The following is a 14,608-nucleotide window of genomic DNA, read 5'->3' as shown; positions in this document are numbered from 1 at the left end:
ACTTATGTAAATTTATTCAAATTTTAAATGTAAATTCTTTTTTTCCCCTGACCCCCGACACAGTGTCAGGGAGGTGATGTGGCCCTCCTGCCAAAAACTTTGGACACCCCTGCTCTAACCCATCAATTTTCAACCTTTTGAATCTCACTCACACTGACAAGGCACTAAAATTGTCAAGGCACACTATCAGGTTGTTGATAATTGCCAAGGTACACCATGCTGTCAGTGGGCGGGCTGACATCCTCATTGGCTCGACTAATAAATGATCTTCCCCCTAATTCCTGTGGCACACCTTCAGGCCACTCACGGCACATTAGTGTGCCAAGGTACAGTGGTTGAAAATGGCTGCTCTAACCTCTGCTAACTGGGCTACTAGCACAATCCTATGCATTTTCTCAGAGGTAAGTCCTATTACTGCAGAGTAAATTAATACAGTGCAGAAGAGCTTTCTGCAATGCATAATATTGTAAGAGCCTGTGATTCTGAGTGTGAAAACTGGATTGTTACATTTACTCAATCTCTCTCTTTATATCTGCGTACCATTAGAGGATCTGACATGGGTGTCCCTGACACCACTGCAGTGATCCTGACTAGAATTGGCAACCTCAGATCTTTGCTGTAAGTGATGCCTCCAGAAAGTGACCAAAACATCTGCAAACAGGCACCAAACCATTGAGGCCAAGTGTGCAGATTGGGAAACTTCCCTTCCTGCTTGCAGCTGGAACTCAAACAGTTAAAGGACTGAAGATGTGCATTATTAGAATCATGCCCCAGGAGACCCAGTTTGGAGAGCTGGATCACCAGAATTACAGTCAGAAGAAAACACACAGCATGTATGATGGCCCTTCTCTCCATCAGAGCTGTGCAAAACCAAGGCTGGGAGGTTGCAGTACTGGGATCGAAACTGTAAGAAAGGCAGCAGTGCCTTGTCCTCCAAGTTCAGAAGGAACTGGTTGGCTATCTGTGGATGTGTGTGTATACGAGAGAGAATTTTGTGTGTGTTTAGGGCTGTCCCCATGTGTGAGAGTTTTGTGTGTGTTTGGGGCTGTGTGTGTGTGAGAGAGAATTTTGTGTGGGGATATCCCCACATAATGTGTGTGTGTGAGAGAGTTTTGTGTGTTTGGAGTTGTCCCACCTGTGTGTATGCGACAGAAAGAATTTTGTGTGTGTTTGGGGCTGTGTGTGTGTGTGTGAGAGAGAGAGAGAGAATTTTGCGTGTGTTTGGGGGCTGTTCCTGTGTGTGTGTGTGAGAGAGAGAAATTTTTGTGTGTGTGGGGGGCTGTTCCTGTGTGTGAGTGTGTGAGAGAGAGAGTTTGGGTGTGTTTGCAGCTGTCCCACCTGTATGTGAGTGAGAGGGAGAGAGAGAACACTTTTCTTCCTTCCTTTCTTCCCGCCCAGCCCAGCCCAGCCCCCTCCAGAGCTGCAGGCGCGCGCACCAGCCCCAGCGCAGAAAGTTTGCATCAGCCTGCCCGTGGTCCCCAGGAGGCTATGCTGAGATCCTCGCTCTGTTGCCTGCACCCCTCCCGATGGGAGCCGCAGCTGGAAGGATCTCCTTGCGGCAGAGCGGGCTGGGCTGGGCAGGCGAGCAGGAGCCCGTTTCAGAGGAGGGCTCCGGCGCTGCTGCTGAGACCCAGGTGGCAGCTGCGGCCTCCCCCTCCCCAGAAGACCCGCCCCCAGCGCTGCTCCCTCCTCCCCTGGACTTTCCTATGAGGTCACCAGCTGCTGGCGGGCTCCTCCCCCGGCTCCTCCCCCCGCAGAGAGTCCGCTCCTCGCGTTCATTTCATTCCTCTTCTCATTCCGAACATTCTTCGCATCGCTCGCGCCGCACAAGCCCATCCGAAAGCCCAACCCGCCTGCCGCCACCGGTTTGGGGGCAGTCACGAATCACTTGCCAGGGCTCCAAGAATCCCGCCGGCCAAGGAGCCGGAGAGCCCCGCACACGCACACCCCGCCGCCAGCCCCCCCCAAAAAATTAAGGGATTCCCCCCTCCCCCAAAGAATCTCACAATTGCAACAACAACAAGCAACAAACCCCCCAGGCTAGGAAATAAAGCCAGCCAAGCCCCCTGGAAGAAGTTGGCCAGTGCAGTGCCCAAAAGGCTGGTGGTGCTTGCAAAGGTGGGGAGTGGAGTGGAGTGGAGGTAAGTTTTGTGCGCGCATCTGTGTGTGTGTGGAGGGAGAGTGGCGGCTGGAGGTCCTCTGCACACTTTGCTTTGTGCGGCAGGGGAAAAGGGGGTTGTGTTGTTGACTTGGGAGCATCATGCCGGTGATCCCCTTCCTTGATCCCCCTTCTGCAGGCGAATGGGGAGGGGGAAAGTGAAGAGAGGAGACTGGTCTTGGTGGGGAGGAGGTGGCGTGTGGAAGGGGAGAAGTTTGCAGGAGAGTTTAGGCTGATCTCTCCCGAGCGAGCTGCAACAGGCGGCCGTTCCCCTCTCTCCCCCCCCCCTCCGCTGCTTCTTGCTGTGGCTGCTTGCATTGAGTTGCCTGAGTCACTGCTTGGCTGCCTGGCGCGCGCGCGCACCCAGGCACAGGCTCTCTCCCGCGCGCGCGCACACACAGATCTTTGGCATTTTTCACATTTTTCTCCAAGAAGGACCAAGTTGGGAGCAGATCAGGCCTTGCAAAGTCCAAAGATCCCAGCCCTGAAGTTTCCCTTCCCAGCAGCTTGGAGGGAGGGAGGGAAGGGGGGAAGTGGCTGCCTCTGAGATTTGGAGTTGGGGCTTTGCTGATCTCCCTCCCACTCCTTCTTCCCGGTTCAATCTTTCTCTCTCTCTCTCTCTCTCCTTGTCCCCCTCCTTTAAAGATGAAAGAAGGAATGTTCTTTTTCGCTGCTTCTTTGCTTTCTCCAGAGCTGCTGCTGCTGCCATTGCTGGTTAATTCAAGTGGAACGTTTTCCGGAGTCAGCAGAAAACATTGTATCCCCCCCAAAAAAAGACAAAGTCGCAGTTGCAACCAAACGAGGAGATTGTCCCTGGGAAAACTTCCTTTCGGTAGGAATATCCGAGGCTTCTTTCTTTTCCCTTCACCTTTGAGAGGGATCCTGTGCACCCCCACCCAAACACCACCCTATACTTTAATGGTGCCCCTGCTCCAAGGGGAGTCACAGTCTTTGTTCACACTTTCAGAGAAAGGAAGTCCACTTCCAGGGTGGAGGCAAAAAAAAATTATCCAGATCCAAACAAAATTTACTTTATCCAAATCCAAACAAAGCACTAGAAGTCAGACCAATCTACATGTTACTCCATCAGCCAAGCTTAGTGTTTTTTTTGGGTGGGGGGAAGAGGAGGGGGAAACAACCACCCCACAATCCTGGACTTGATTTAATGGAGTTATTTAACATTGAATGGCGTTGCTATATAAAAATATTTATGAAACAATGAAATGCCAGCCACCTCGGTTCTCAAGAGAGTTGTTAAGCGATTAGAGAAGAGTATCTGCTTTTCATTTGGGGAAATGAAATGTGGCCCCCCCCAATAAATGTCTCAAAAGTTTGTGAGCAGGTATGTTCTTTATTTTCTGATTGTAAATGGCTACCATATATATGTCATATACCTATACACATGCATTTATAAATAGTGTGAGAGAATGGAAATCTGTTCCTTGTAAAAACATTTCCTAGATTAAAAAAAAATTGCACAGCAGATTCCATTAACACCCAGTGACTTATAGTGTTATATAGGCAGATTCCAATTTAAGTTGGCCCATAGTAAAAGTAACTCAGTTAAAACTCTTATCAGAAGCAGCTAACATTTTATTCCCTGATAAAGCTGAGGAAAGATAACAGCCTTGTATCCACTCAGGCTACGTTCTCATAAGTTTCATGATTGTGGACTGTTCTTAATTTTTTAAACTATCATAGTTTGGTGGAATGTTCATTTCACACATGTTTTAGCTTTGTACGTAAATCTTATTGCAGTTTGAACTAAGTAAAGGGAATTATGCACAATGGTATAGCAACATTAATAGTAACTACAGACATACTCTTAAATCATGCAAGTTAAAAAAAATGTATTCCTAAATTTGGAATGGCTGCCCTTGGGTACATAGTGTATTGCCATTGCTATAAATAGTTTGAGAATACCATAGCAAGGACATTAGATTGTGCTGGTGGTACACGCGAGAGCGATTTTGGATAATTCAGAGGGCAATGTGCTACACTCTTTTTTTTCTAGAGGCTGTTTCAGTATATGCACGTAGCACATACCTATTTTTTTTTCAAATGGAATGCTGAGAATTCATAGCTCACTTCCAGAGGTGAAGAGGGCAATCTTTAGGCCTATCTGAATTTTAGAACTGATTCAAGGATGTGATCCTTTTGAGGGAATTATCATGGCATCTTACAATTCTTCTAGATTCTTTATTTCTTTAAATGATTGTTTCTGCTGGGTGGACTTGTGGATGATATAATTTATATGAGCACAAACTGCATTAAATGTTTTCGTCAGATCTTCCTTTGTGCATCTGTCTGGTACATTGATTAGCAACATATTTTTGACCAATGTGATGGCTTTCATATTTTTCTTTGTGGCATGACATTAAAGTAATAATAGGACAGTAGTATTGTATTGTTAGACTTACCTAGTCTTACAGGTACATTTCAGATGTCCAGTCCAACTGAAAATATGTAAAGCTATGAAAAGCAATCTCATCATATACTATTTGTTGAGAAAGTCTTGATGTTATATGCAGTTTTAAAAACTGGACTGAGTGCACTTAAACTTAACACAAGGAGGAGACTGAAGTGAAATGTTGGTTTTATGTGGGATTTTTTTTTGGAGGAAGAACAGCATCTGCTTTAACGAAATTCAGTAAACAGTGGAAAAGAACAGGCCTAGCATAACTGAGAACTGGGTCCTTAGTGAGTTCCAGCTGAAAGGTGGTTGGTGTTTGGAGAATCTGTGTGTGTATTTTATATGCTCTGTGTGTGTCTGTGTGGCTGCAAGTCTAATACTTTGAAGCATGATTTGGGGGAGGGGTAGATCATATTCTAGATCTATGAAGAGATCTAGTTCTTTTGTGATGGTTTCCCCTTAACAAAGAGAGTTGGGCTTAATTGTTTTGAGATAGAAACTGCTAAAGTGTGAAAGATGTCATTCCATAGATAAAATGAAAATTTCAGAAACTCTGTGATGAAAACTCTGTGTGTGTTTTCCAAAAAGTTTGCTGTTGTTGGTTCACTACACAGCAGTAAGGAGATGCAATCCATATCTTAGTTACTGAAGAGCAGAAAAGTATTAAGGTCAATAGACCTGCTCAGGAGTAAGTGGATTGAGCAGTATGGCCAGAATGTTAAACACTTCTCTTGTGTGATGGGCAGCTGAAGCATAAAACTATTTCTGTTTTGTAGCAGATTGTAACTGTCAATCCATAATCTTGACTATGAAAATGGCTGTGTAGTCAGTACTTTCTGTAGATGTTACAGATTTCATTTTAAATGGTTTGGGCTTATTTCCGAATGTAGAGCTTTGTGTGCAGTTTGGATTGAGCATGTCACTGGGGAATAGATATCTTAAGATGTGTACTCTTTCCCCGCCAAACTATGGTGTATGTTTTAACATATGTTTTGCGAATTACACAAAATGCACTTTTTAATCCTGCATTCTTTTTGGCATGGTAATGTGTTTTATATTGTATTTGAAATGGTAGAACTTGGTGCCCTGTTTCCTAAAGCAATTTCATTAGTTTAGGATTTAAAGATTTGTTGCATCAGGGTATTCATGTTAAAACAAGGTGTGGGGAGGGGATTGTCAAGTGATCAAAACTTTGCTGATTGAATCCTTTAAAATGTTTATGTATATGTTGTTGTGTGATACTGTGTTTCTTTAGAGGACAAAAATATAATAGGCCTCATTTTGTATTATTATACTGCCTAAGTCTACCTTAGGCCTGAAGATGCTATACTAAACATATAATGTGGATCTGAGTTGTGTGTAATGTTTATATTATAACCTGATTATGTGACTAGAGAACTGTGTCCCTTAAGTACCATTCTATACAGAAGCACAGGTTTGAGGGGAAAATTAACTGCTAGCTCTATAGACTATTGAAGGGGGTTATGCTACAGTAGCTGAGAGCAACAAAAATCTGTTCCTTAAAGGGACCAAAATATATGCATATAAATAATAACTCATTCATAATCACTCAAGATGCAGCCTCCTGGGCTTTAATTATTGTGTGTGCTGTCAAAATCATGATATGTTGCAGAAAGTTATTCTTGCCTTACATCTGACACTATCTGCTCCAAATTATTGCCAGATACTGTTCCAGAATGGATCCCCTTAACATCAGAGATGCTGAAAAAGTGAGAGTCTTGTGTTGCTGGAGTGACTTGAGGGACTATTCTTGAAGTTGTCTCTGATACAGTTTGGTGCAACGTGATACTTGGAAGTAAATCAGTTGACCAGGGACAGGCATTCTTAGCAGGTTATATGTTTCGCTTAGATTAATACTGTAGTAGAGACATTATAAACTTTGCAATGTTCGGGAATGCGACAGTTCCCATCAAAGCATCATTCTCATTGAGTTGCATGTTTCAGTACCAAGGTCATGATCCTGCAGAATAGTCTGTAGGCCTAGATGAACATGCACCATCCCCCACGAAAAGCCTCATCTAGACAGTTCAGTGGTATCTAGATGAGTATCGCCGTGCAGGTGGTGATGCCTATCCCGATATGTATCTAGAAGTGGAAATCTGCTTCTGCATGAGGCTGTTCTTTGCTGGAGTCAGTCTTCATAAATCACTGCTTTAATTTCTGTCTTTGATTTGTTTTTCTTGCCTCTCCCGTTCGTGCATATTATACAACAAGGAGGTGTGCTTTTTACTGTAAGTTCATTTTATTATTTTTTTGTTTTATTGTGAATTTTATAATTTGAGATTTTAAGGCTACAATCGTATACCCGTACCTGGGAGTAAGTGGCACTGAACAGTGTTGCTTATTTCTGAGTAGATAAACACAGGCATGCATAGTAAGAGAAGTGGAACGCATCATTGCCTGGGTTCAGTTGGTATCCCTTTAAAGGAATGAGCCTCAGAGAGTTGTGGGACTATGAGCTCTCTCTCTCTCTCATCCTCAGTATGCAATGAAGGTAAAAGTGAATGTTTCTCCTCTAAGAATAAGCCACCATTTTGTGGCATTTTGTGACTCAGGGAACTGCAGTTTAACTAGTGTTAGAGGCAAGCCAGTTTGTGAAACCAGGATCAAAATGGTTATATATCCTGGTTTGTTCCTTTGCTTCAAACTGTAGTTTCTTCAAGTCAGGCATATTGTTGAACTACACTTTGTTTTTAGAGTAAAAGCAGAAGCTATCACTCTCATCTCATCCTCTCGCTATGTAGGAAGAGAAGGAGAGAGGCATGTAAGAGCTTATGACTCTTTCAGGTTGATTCTTTTAGTGATAAACCATGGTTCACTGTTTTATTTAAACCCAACATTGTATGTAATGACTGCAGTGCAATTCAAGGGCCCCACAGTCAGAGACATTTCTGTAATGCCTCTGCAGTGGTAGTGTAACATCGCAGCTTGTGGTGTTGAACTCATGAAACCACAGGTATACCCCATTGTGAGCACTGATTTGCTGGCATTGCAGGATTTAGAATATAGCAACCAGAAACATGGAGTTTTCTTTTGGAGTGGTAAGGGTTAGATCAGAGTCTTTATTTATTTTTTAAAGAAAGGCATATAATGCATGTTGGTGTAACTGAATCCCCAATTAATTTTGATGGGGATATTTATTGATTACACATCAAAGTAGGCCTAAGCAGACTTATAAGAGAGTTCAGTCAAAGCCAGTGGAACTGCCTTTGGAATCACAACCCCAGTATTCAGAAACTGTTTACATCTTTTATAGGAAATATTTTGATGTCCCAAAGAAACTAGATTTGGAAAAAAAAATCCTGTGTATTTACATGTTGAAAGTCAATGCTCAATAATTTTAGCTTAGGATACTGAAAAGAAAATTAATATTGTTTATACAGTGCCTTTACTATATGTGGTGTGTTACTCTTAAATGTAATCTAAGTGCAAAAACCTGGTTTTTACTCTGAGGCACTTCCCAAGTGATTTGAAACCAGGGGGAGGATTGACGGGGCTAAAGTAGTGAGAGAAAATGTGGGCAAATGCACTTAAGTTTTGTTTTAATTAAGGATAAAAACCATGGATAAAATCCCTCTTTAAGACACTGGGTTTTGAAGAGGGATTTGGAGGAAGAGACAAATATGAAATCTATAATCTTCCACAGATCTGTAAAATCATGGCAGTTACTTAGATTTTATTTGCTTCGATCAAAAAGAAAATAGAAAAACTCTACCATCTCTGACTACACCTTTTTTCTTCTTTGTTTACTCTGACGATATGAACATGGTTTCTACATCCTGTTAGAGATCCAACTGGCCTTCTTACACTTCTAGCTTTTCTCGTGTGTTAATTTGATTTGTTCCAGCCATAGGCACAACTCAACTACCTAATGTGTTCGCAAACCAATGTGTTATTTCTGAGTGAGGAAAAAAATCTGGAAGTCCCAATGTATTTTCAGGACCAATAGTTAAAGCACTATTGCTAAAGCAATTAAAATGCAGTTCCTTGGGGAGTAAAGCATTGATGAATGCTATTCTTTTTATTGGTACATAAACTGAAAACTGCTGCTAATGATGGGAAATGTTAATTATGTGAGAACATATTTATATATATATATATATATTTTTTTTTGCAATGAACTGTCTATTTTAAAAAAATGCCTCAGTTGCACTGCCTTTTATACACAGTTTTCTAATTATAATAATTCAGTACAGGACTGGTTTTTGGGAAGAGCGGAGGATGCAATCTCAACGTAATACAAAAGGAATCCTAAAAGATAACTGTAAAATGTTAATATGTCCACTACTCCTGAAAATTTAAAATTGATATTTTCCTGTTGTTGGCCAGTTATCTTATTACAGCAGAGAGGTTTATTCATTTCCATGTTTATATGTGCTAGTGTGTGTTTCTCTTACACACACTTTCTCTCTAGCACTCAAACATATGAGACTGTTACATTTTGTTGTTAAAATAAGCAAAATCCAGGTCGCAAAGTAAAATTAAATGTGTATGCTGAACTACGTTGCTACAATTAGGAAATTGTAGTAAGTCTGGCTAAGTTTTTTTGAGATGCTGAATGTGTGTAATAAACTATACTGCCATTAGAAGATGCTCCCAGGGATAGAATAAAGGCTACAAAAATAATTACAGTGTGAAAAAAGGTCTTTATAATTTTGCAATGTAAACCAGATGTGAATCCCTCACTTGTACTAAAGCCCAACTGTAAATCATTCTTATCTATCACTATTCGCACTTTGCCTTTATGGCATTAGTTAGGGTTGTAAATTCCAATTTAGTCTAATGTTCAAAACATTCTTGCAGGAGAGGATAACTTCCATTTTGCTGAAACCAAAATGATCTATTTGCAAGATTTTTCTGTATTGTACAGAATCAAAGGATTAAGTTGGTTCATGAATTGGATTTCGCGCTTAAATATGAAATTTGTTTTAAAAGGAAAAAAAATCATGGATTTCATTCTTTGCTACAGTACACATTGCTAAAATGCAAAGAAAACCCAAGTGAAACAAAATGACTTCATTTGAGCTAGCACTTAAGAGCAGAATTCACTTCCACAGTGCTGAAATAAAAGAAGCCAAGTGTTTTAAATAGCCACTCCCCTAGGCCAGAGTGTTTTGAGAAAAGCTCATTGTCTAGCTTTGAGCTCTAACAGTACGTCTGCCTCTGTTAACTCTCCCAACCCAGACAGCTTGATTTCTAAAGTTGATATCTGGTTTACTCTTTGTTCACCTGTTTAAAAAAAAATGCAAATAGACATGCACGCCATTGCCCCAGTGCTCTTGAAAGAAAAATCTGTTGACAGTTTGTCAAATAGTGCTTCCAGTACAAGTCTGCAGTTGCCCATTGTTATGCTAGCAACAGGCAACAGAAGTTGTGGCACCATATGGCTAGTATATGCTTCAGATAAGCTATCTGTTAATTTCGCTTATCAATAGCATTTTGATATGCTTCATGTTTGAATCGCCAGCAACTACTGCTGGCTGCTTCAGGTGTCAATTATTCCTTTAATGCTATAGGAATGACAGTTCCCCTTTCTGTGGAATCCCTTTTATTCACATCATCAGTGCAGGCGAAGGGTGACATTGGGCTTGGAACTATTTTGCTTTTTAAGTATTGATAAAATTGGTAGCTGTTGTATTTTTTTTAAATTGTAAATTCTTGCTGTGATTTTTTTTTTTTGGGAGATCTCAATGGTCAGGAGGCATATCATCATTAAAACAAGGGTTAGAAACTTTGGATTAATTGTAGTGCTTCACTAATTTTGGGCACTATCCAATGTGATGGAACGTTCTGGAATTTGACTCTTATGGGAACGATGCAGCTTGTTTAACCTTTTTGCCTTCTGGTTTTGTTGATAGAGCTTGTTCTTCATAGGCAGTTCTGGGGTACGTGGTTTGAAGGTTGTGTGGATGCAGCTATAGTTATAGGTAGTCTAGAATATTAATTTAGTTAATTTAATCTAGAATATTAACAAAAGTTTATGGAATTGGTTTTTTGAAAAACCGTCATGGAATTGGTTTTAAAATCAGTACACCATGTTGTCAGTTGTATAGTTTCTGAGCTCAATTATGATTTATATTTGGTAGCTTACTTTGTAGTCCAAGGAAGCATGATTTTAAGACTATTCTCCTCTGAAAGTGATAAGATGTTGAGTCATGTTTGAATACAAGACATATTTGCCTAGGACTGTTAGATAAAGTTGTGTGTTCTGGGTATGTTCTCATCCTAAGCAAATAGGGACTAACTTCAAACAGTAAATATGTTGTGTTTAATAATTCTGAAAAATTTACTTTTGAAGGAAAGATCTTCTACTTTGTACAATCTTATTCAGAGATTTAGTGTTTGTTTTATTAAAACCATTTAAGAAACAGTAATCTGTACAACACTTTTCATATCCTTAATTTTACTTAATTATGTCAGTAAATCAAATCTGATTTGATTTAAGGTACTGTCTTTTGGATAATACAGTATTCCACAGTGGACAGAATACAGTAGTGGTCCTAATGGTGCAATCCAGGGCATGTCGACTTGGAAGTAAGTTTCAGTATGTGCAGTGGGACTCTCTCTTACCGTAGATACTTGCCTGTAAGTTGACCACACAGCTAAGCCAAGGGCACGTTTTGAGCCAAAAATCATGGAATTTTCTGTGACCCTTGGTTCAGTTGGGGGTTAAACTTAGGGGGGTGTCTTGACTAATTTTGTCTGATTTTTACCCAAGGCCAAATCCTGCTCCCTGTGCGTTCACTGCCCTCTGTTGGTCCATTGGTGGTAGCAGCAGCCAGGATGCCCCCGCTCCACTCTTTCCGCCCCACGGGGGCAGGACTGTGGCAGGGAGTGCATGCAGCAGGCTCTAAGAGGTGTGAGGTTGGCAGGCTGCTCCTGCACCACACCCTCTGGAGCTCCTCTGGCTTCTGGTGCAATGGCAGGACCAGCTGGGCGTAGGCGGTTGGAAGGTGCAGCTGCCAGGAACCCCACATGAGGCCTGGAGAAGGTGCCACTGCCCGTCCTCCTGCAGAGTCCCCCCTCCGACCTGGGCCAGGTGCAGATGGCCCCCTCGCCCCCTCTATCTGCCTGGGTGACTGCTCAGATTAGGCGAGGGGGCGATTTACGTGTGATATTTTTGGCACAAATTTCTCGACTAATAGGTGAATGAGTATCTATGTTATGTTAATGTGTGTAGGATTGCTGCCTTAGGCTGTCTGCATATTTCCGAGTAGACATGCATAGGATTGTGCTGTAAGGTGCCTATTCTGTATCTTGTATGTAGCAGAAAATTCTGGTTGTAGTGTTGTCCCATTCACGTTCGTTGAATGATCTTGGAAAAGAAATCTTCTAGTGTGTGTCACACGCTTACCTTGCCAACATCAGTTGTCTTGGAGGGGCCTCTTCCTTATCTCCTGCCCCATCACTCTTCTTGCTTAAAGTGGTACACTATGGGCTGTCTTCAGTTTTCATGGCTTAACCTGCCTTATTGTATGTGTATTTCTTTGCTCCTATGGGTATCTCTTTTAGCACTTCCATTTTTGTCTTTCTCCTTTTCAAATCACTTTTCACTTTCTCCCCTTGAGAGAAGTGTTCAGGTCACCTCCCCCCCATTTCCTTTGTCCTCCAGGCCCCATCTCTCCACTTCTGCACCACCTGCTGCTAGTGACACGTGCTCTTTGCTGTACTGTTTACCATCCTGATTTCTAAGAGCAACTGCTGATTTCCATAGTCGCTTCATTATAATGTACAGTTTTGCTCAGGTCCAAAGAGAATTAATAGTCTCTTTTTGTGTTAAAATAAGTAGTGGGTGTTTCTGTGTCAGTTTGCAGCCCAGTCCTATCCAACTTTCTAGCACCAGTGTAACCGCAATGCAGCCCTGGGGTAAGGGAACAAATGTTCCCAAACCTTAAGGAGGCCTCTGTGTCTGCACCCCCAGCACAGGAAGCAGTACATACCCCATAGGCACAGCAGCACTGGCACTGGAAAATTGGATAGGATTGGACTGTTAGCTGTCTCCTTTTGGGATCCACATTTTCTCAAAAGCATATGGAATTGTTGGTGAACTGGAGAAAATAGGATAAACTGCAGGCGTGTTGTGTGTAGAGTCTCTGGCCATGGAAGAGTCAGGCTGCTTTAAAAAAAAACAAAACCTTTAAACACTAACTGAGGACTGCTACTCTATGTAAGAGGAATTTAGAAAGGGTAATGCTAGTACTAGCCCTACTCAGTGCAGAATAGCAGCTTGATTTTATTTATTTTTTAAAGCTGTTGTATGCGATACAAATAGGTATAAAGTACTCTAGAATTTGGGCAAGGGGGCAGCCTGAACCTTTGGTGCTCACCTGACCTGTGGTACAGCAGTGCTGAAACGGCCACTGCTGCCAGCGAGAGAAGCAGTAAGAGGTCTCCAGGGGGTCAGGGAACATTGGTTTCCTTACCCGCGTAGCACCCCAGCAGCCCCTATGGGTCTACTCCAGCAATTCCCAAAATGTGGGTGGGTTGTGGCCCCCCAGAGGGGTCACTACCCAATTTTTGGTGGTTCGCGAAACTGGCAAGGAAGATTAGTTTATGTGCATCAAGAATTAAACAACCTGCTACTTGAGGGGGAACACTACTGCTGGATCCTTATTATAGCCACAGAGGCTTGAGTGGCTGGTAAAGTGAAAGTTTTTATTAGGTGGGTCCTGATGCTAAACTGTTTGGGAACTACTGGTCTACTGAGATCTGCATGAGTAAAATTGCTGGTGCAAATCTGAATAGCCCATGTAGGGGTTTCAGTTGGGGGGGGGTTAGGATTCGGCGGCAGCCTCTGCTGCCATCCCCCCCCCGGGTCTGAAACGCCCCACGCCACCCTCCCTTACCCAGTTTTGCCCCCTCCCCACCCAGAAGTGCCACTCTGTGCTACCTTCCTGCCACTTAGTGGGATACTTACTGCTGTGTGCTCCTGCTGGCCATCCTACTGGCATGGAGGCCCAGAACCAACTGGTGCTGTCCCGTCCCCCCTGCCAGCACCTCTACCCACCTGGCTGCTGCAGTGTGCTTTACACATTGCTAGGGCAGTGTGTGGGCACCCAGTGCTGCCCTGGCACAAGATGGGACTCTTAAAGTGTGATCATCTTCAGGAGTGAGAATTTGCTACCCATAGAAACTATACTGTTCCTTCTGAAAGTAATCAAAGAAATGAATTGTGTACTATATTTGCATATTGCGATCTCTTGAGTTTAGAACCAGGTCAAAGCTTACTTTCGAAAGTAATTTGTTCTGTGGCCAAATAACATGATTTATGATTTGAAAACTTGCCAGCTCTTTGGCTGTTTTCTGTGTGTCTGAGCTAATCTACCCTATGAGATTTCAGTTTGCTTTTTTATCAATGCCTGTTTTTATCATTGTGGTCCGAAGAACCACTTGGCTAGAGATCCATCTAGCCTGTCTTTTGTGAATTCAAGGCAGGGTATTTGATTATCAGGAGATCTGGTCTAGAGGGTAGAGCCTCCATTAGCAAGATAACATCGGAAGGTCGCCAGTTCGAGGACATCGGCAGCTCCTTGAATGGCTGAGAATGGTGAGACCTTGAAGCAGCTGGCAAGCTGAGCTGAGTGATTCCACCTGCTCTTGGTGTGAGCAAGAAGCGTCTTGGCTGCCCTCCATGTGAGAGATGGAGCTGTTTGTCAGCCTGCGTGGGAGAACTGGAGGCCAGAAGTGAGACCAAACCAGGAAGATCCATTCTGAAATGTTGGTTCTTGAAAGAGAGAACCTCTATGATTGTAAAAATCCCCTTGAGGGATTTAGAAATGCCTGCCTATGTAAACCTTGAAAAACCTTTATTCTGCCTTGAATAAAGTCAGAGGAGTAATCCGATGACCAGAAAACCAGTATATAAATACCTTATTATTATTATTTTATTTTTAAATTCTGTGATGCTTTGCCACCCACCCATCCAGACACTAACTACACTTAGACCTTCTCATCTTCAGCAAGTTGTCTGTATCATGTACCCTTAGACTAGATAGTCTCCCATCTGGGAACTGGGC

At 42.5% G+C, this 14,608-nt stretch overlaps 1 protein-coding gene across 2 annotated transcripts in view; it reads left to right on the top strand.

The window, feature by feature from the left end:
- The first annotated feature begins 1,938 nt into the window (after window positions 1-1,938).
- TEAD1 (TEA domain transcription factor 1) overlaps window positions 1,939-14,608 on the top strand; it is a 244,272-nt gene continuing 231,602 nt past the window's right edge. For both annotated transcript variants that reach the window (XM_066639093.1, XM_066639085.1), the window contains exons 1-2: window positions 1,939-2,141; window positions 2,850-2,990. The gene's annotated coding sequence lies outside the window, so the exon portion shown is untranslated. The remainder of the gene's footprint in view (window positions 2,142-2,849; window positions 2,991-14,608) is intronic.

Source organism: Tiliqua scincoides, chromosome 1, assembly GCF_035046505.1.
Source record: "Tiliqua scincoides isolate rTilSci1 chromosome 1, rTilSci1.hap2, whole genome shotgun sequence".
Lineage (NCBI taxonomy): Eukaryota > Metazoa > Chordata > Lepidosauria > Squamata > Scincidae > Tiliqua > Tiliqua scincoides.
This window is presented reverse-complemented; position numbering and strand designations above follow the sequence as displayed.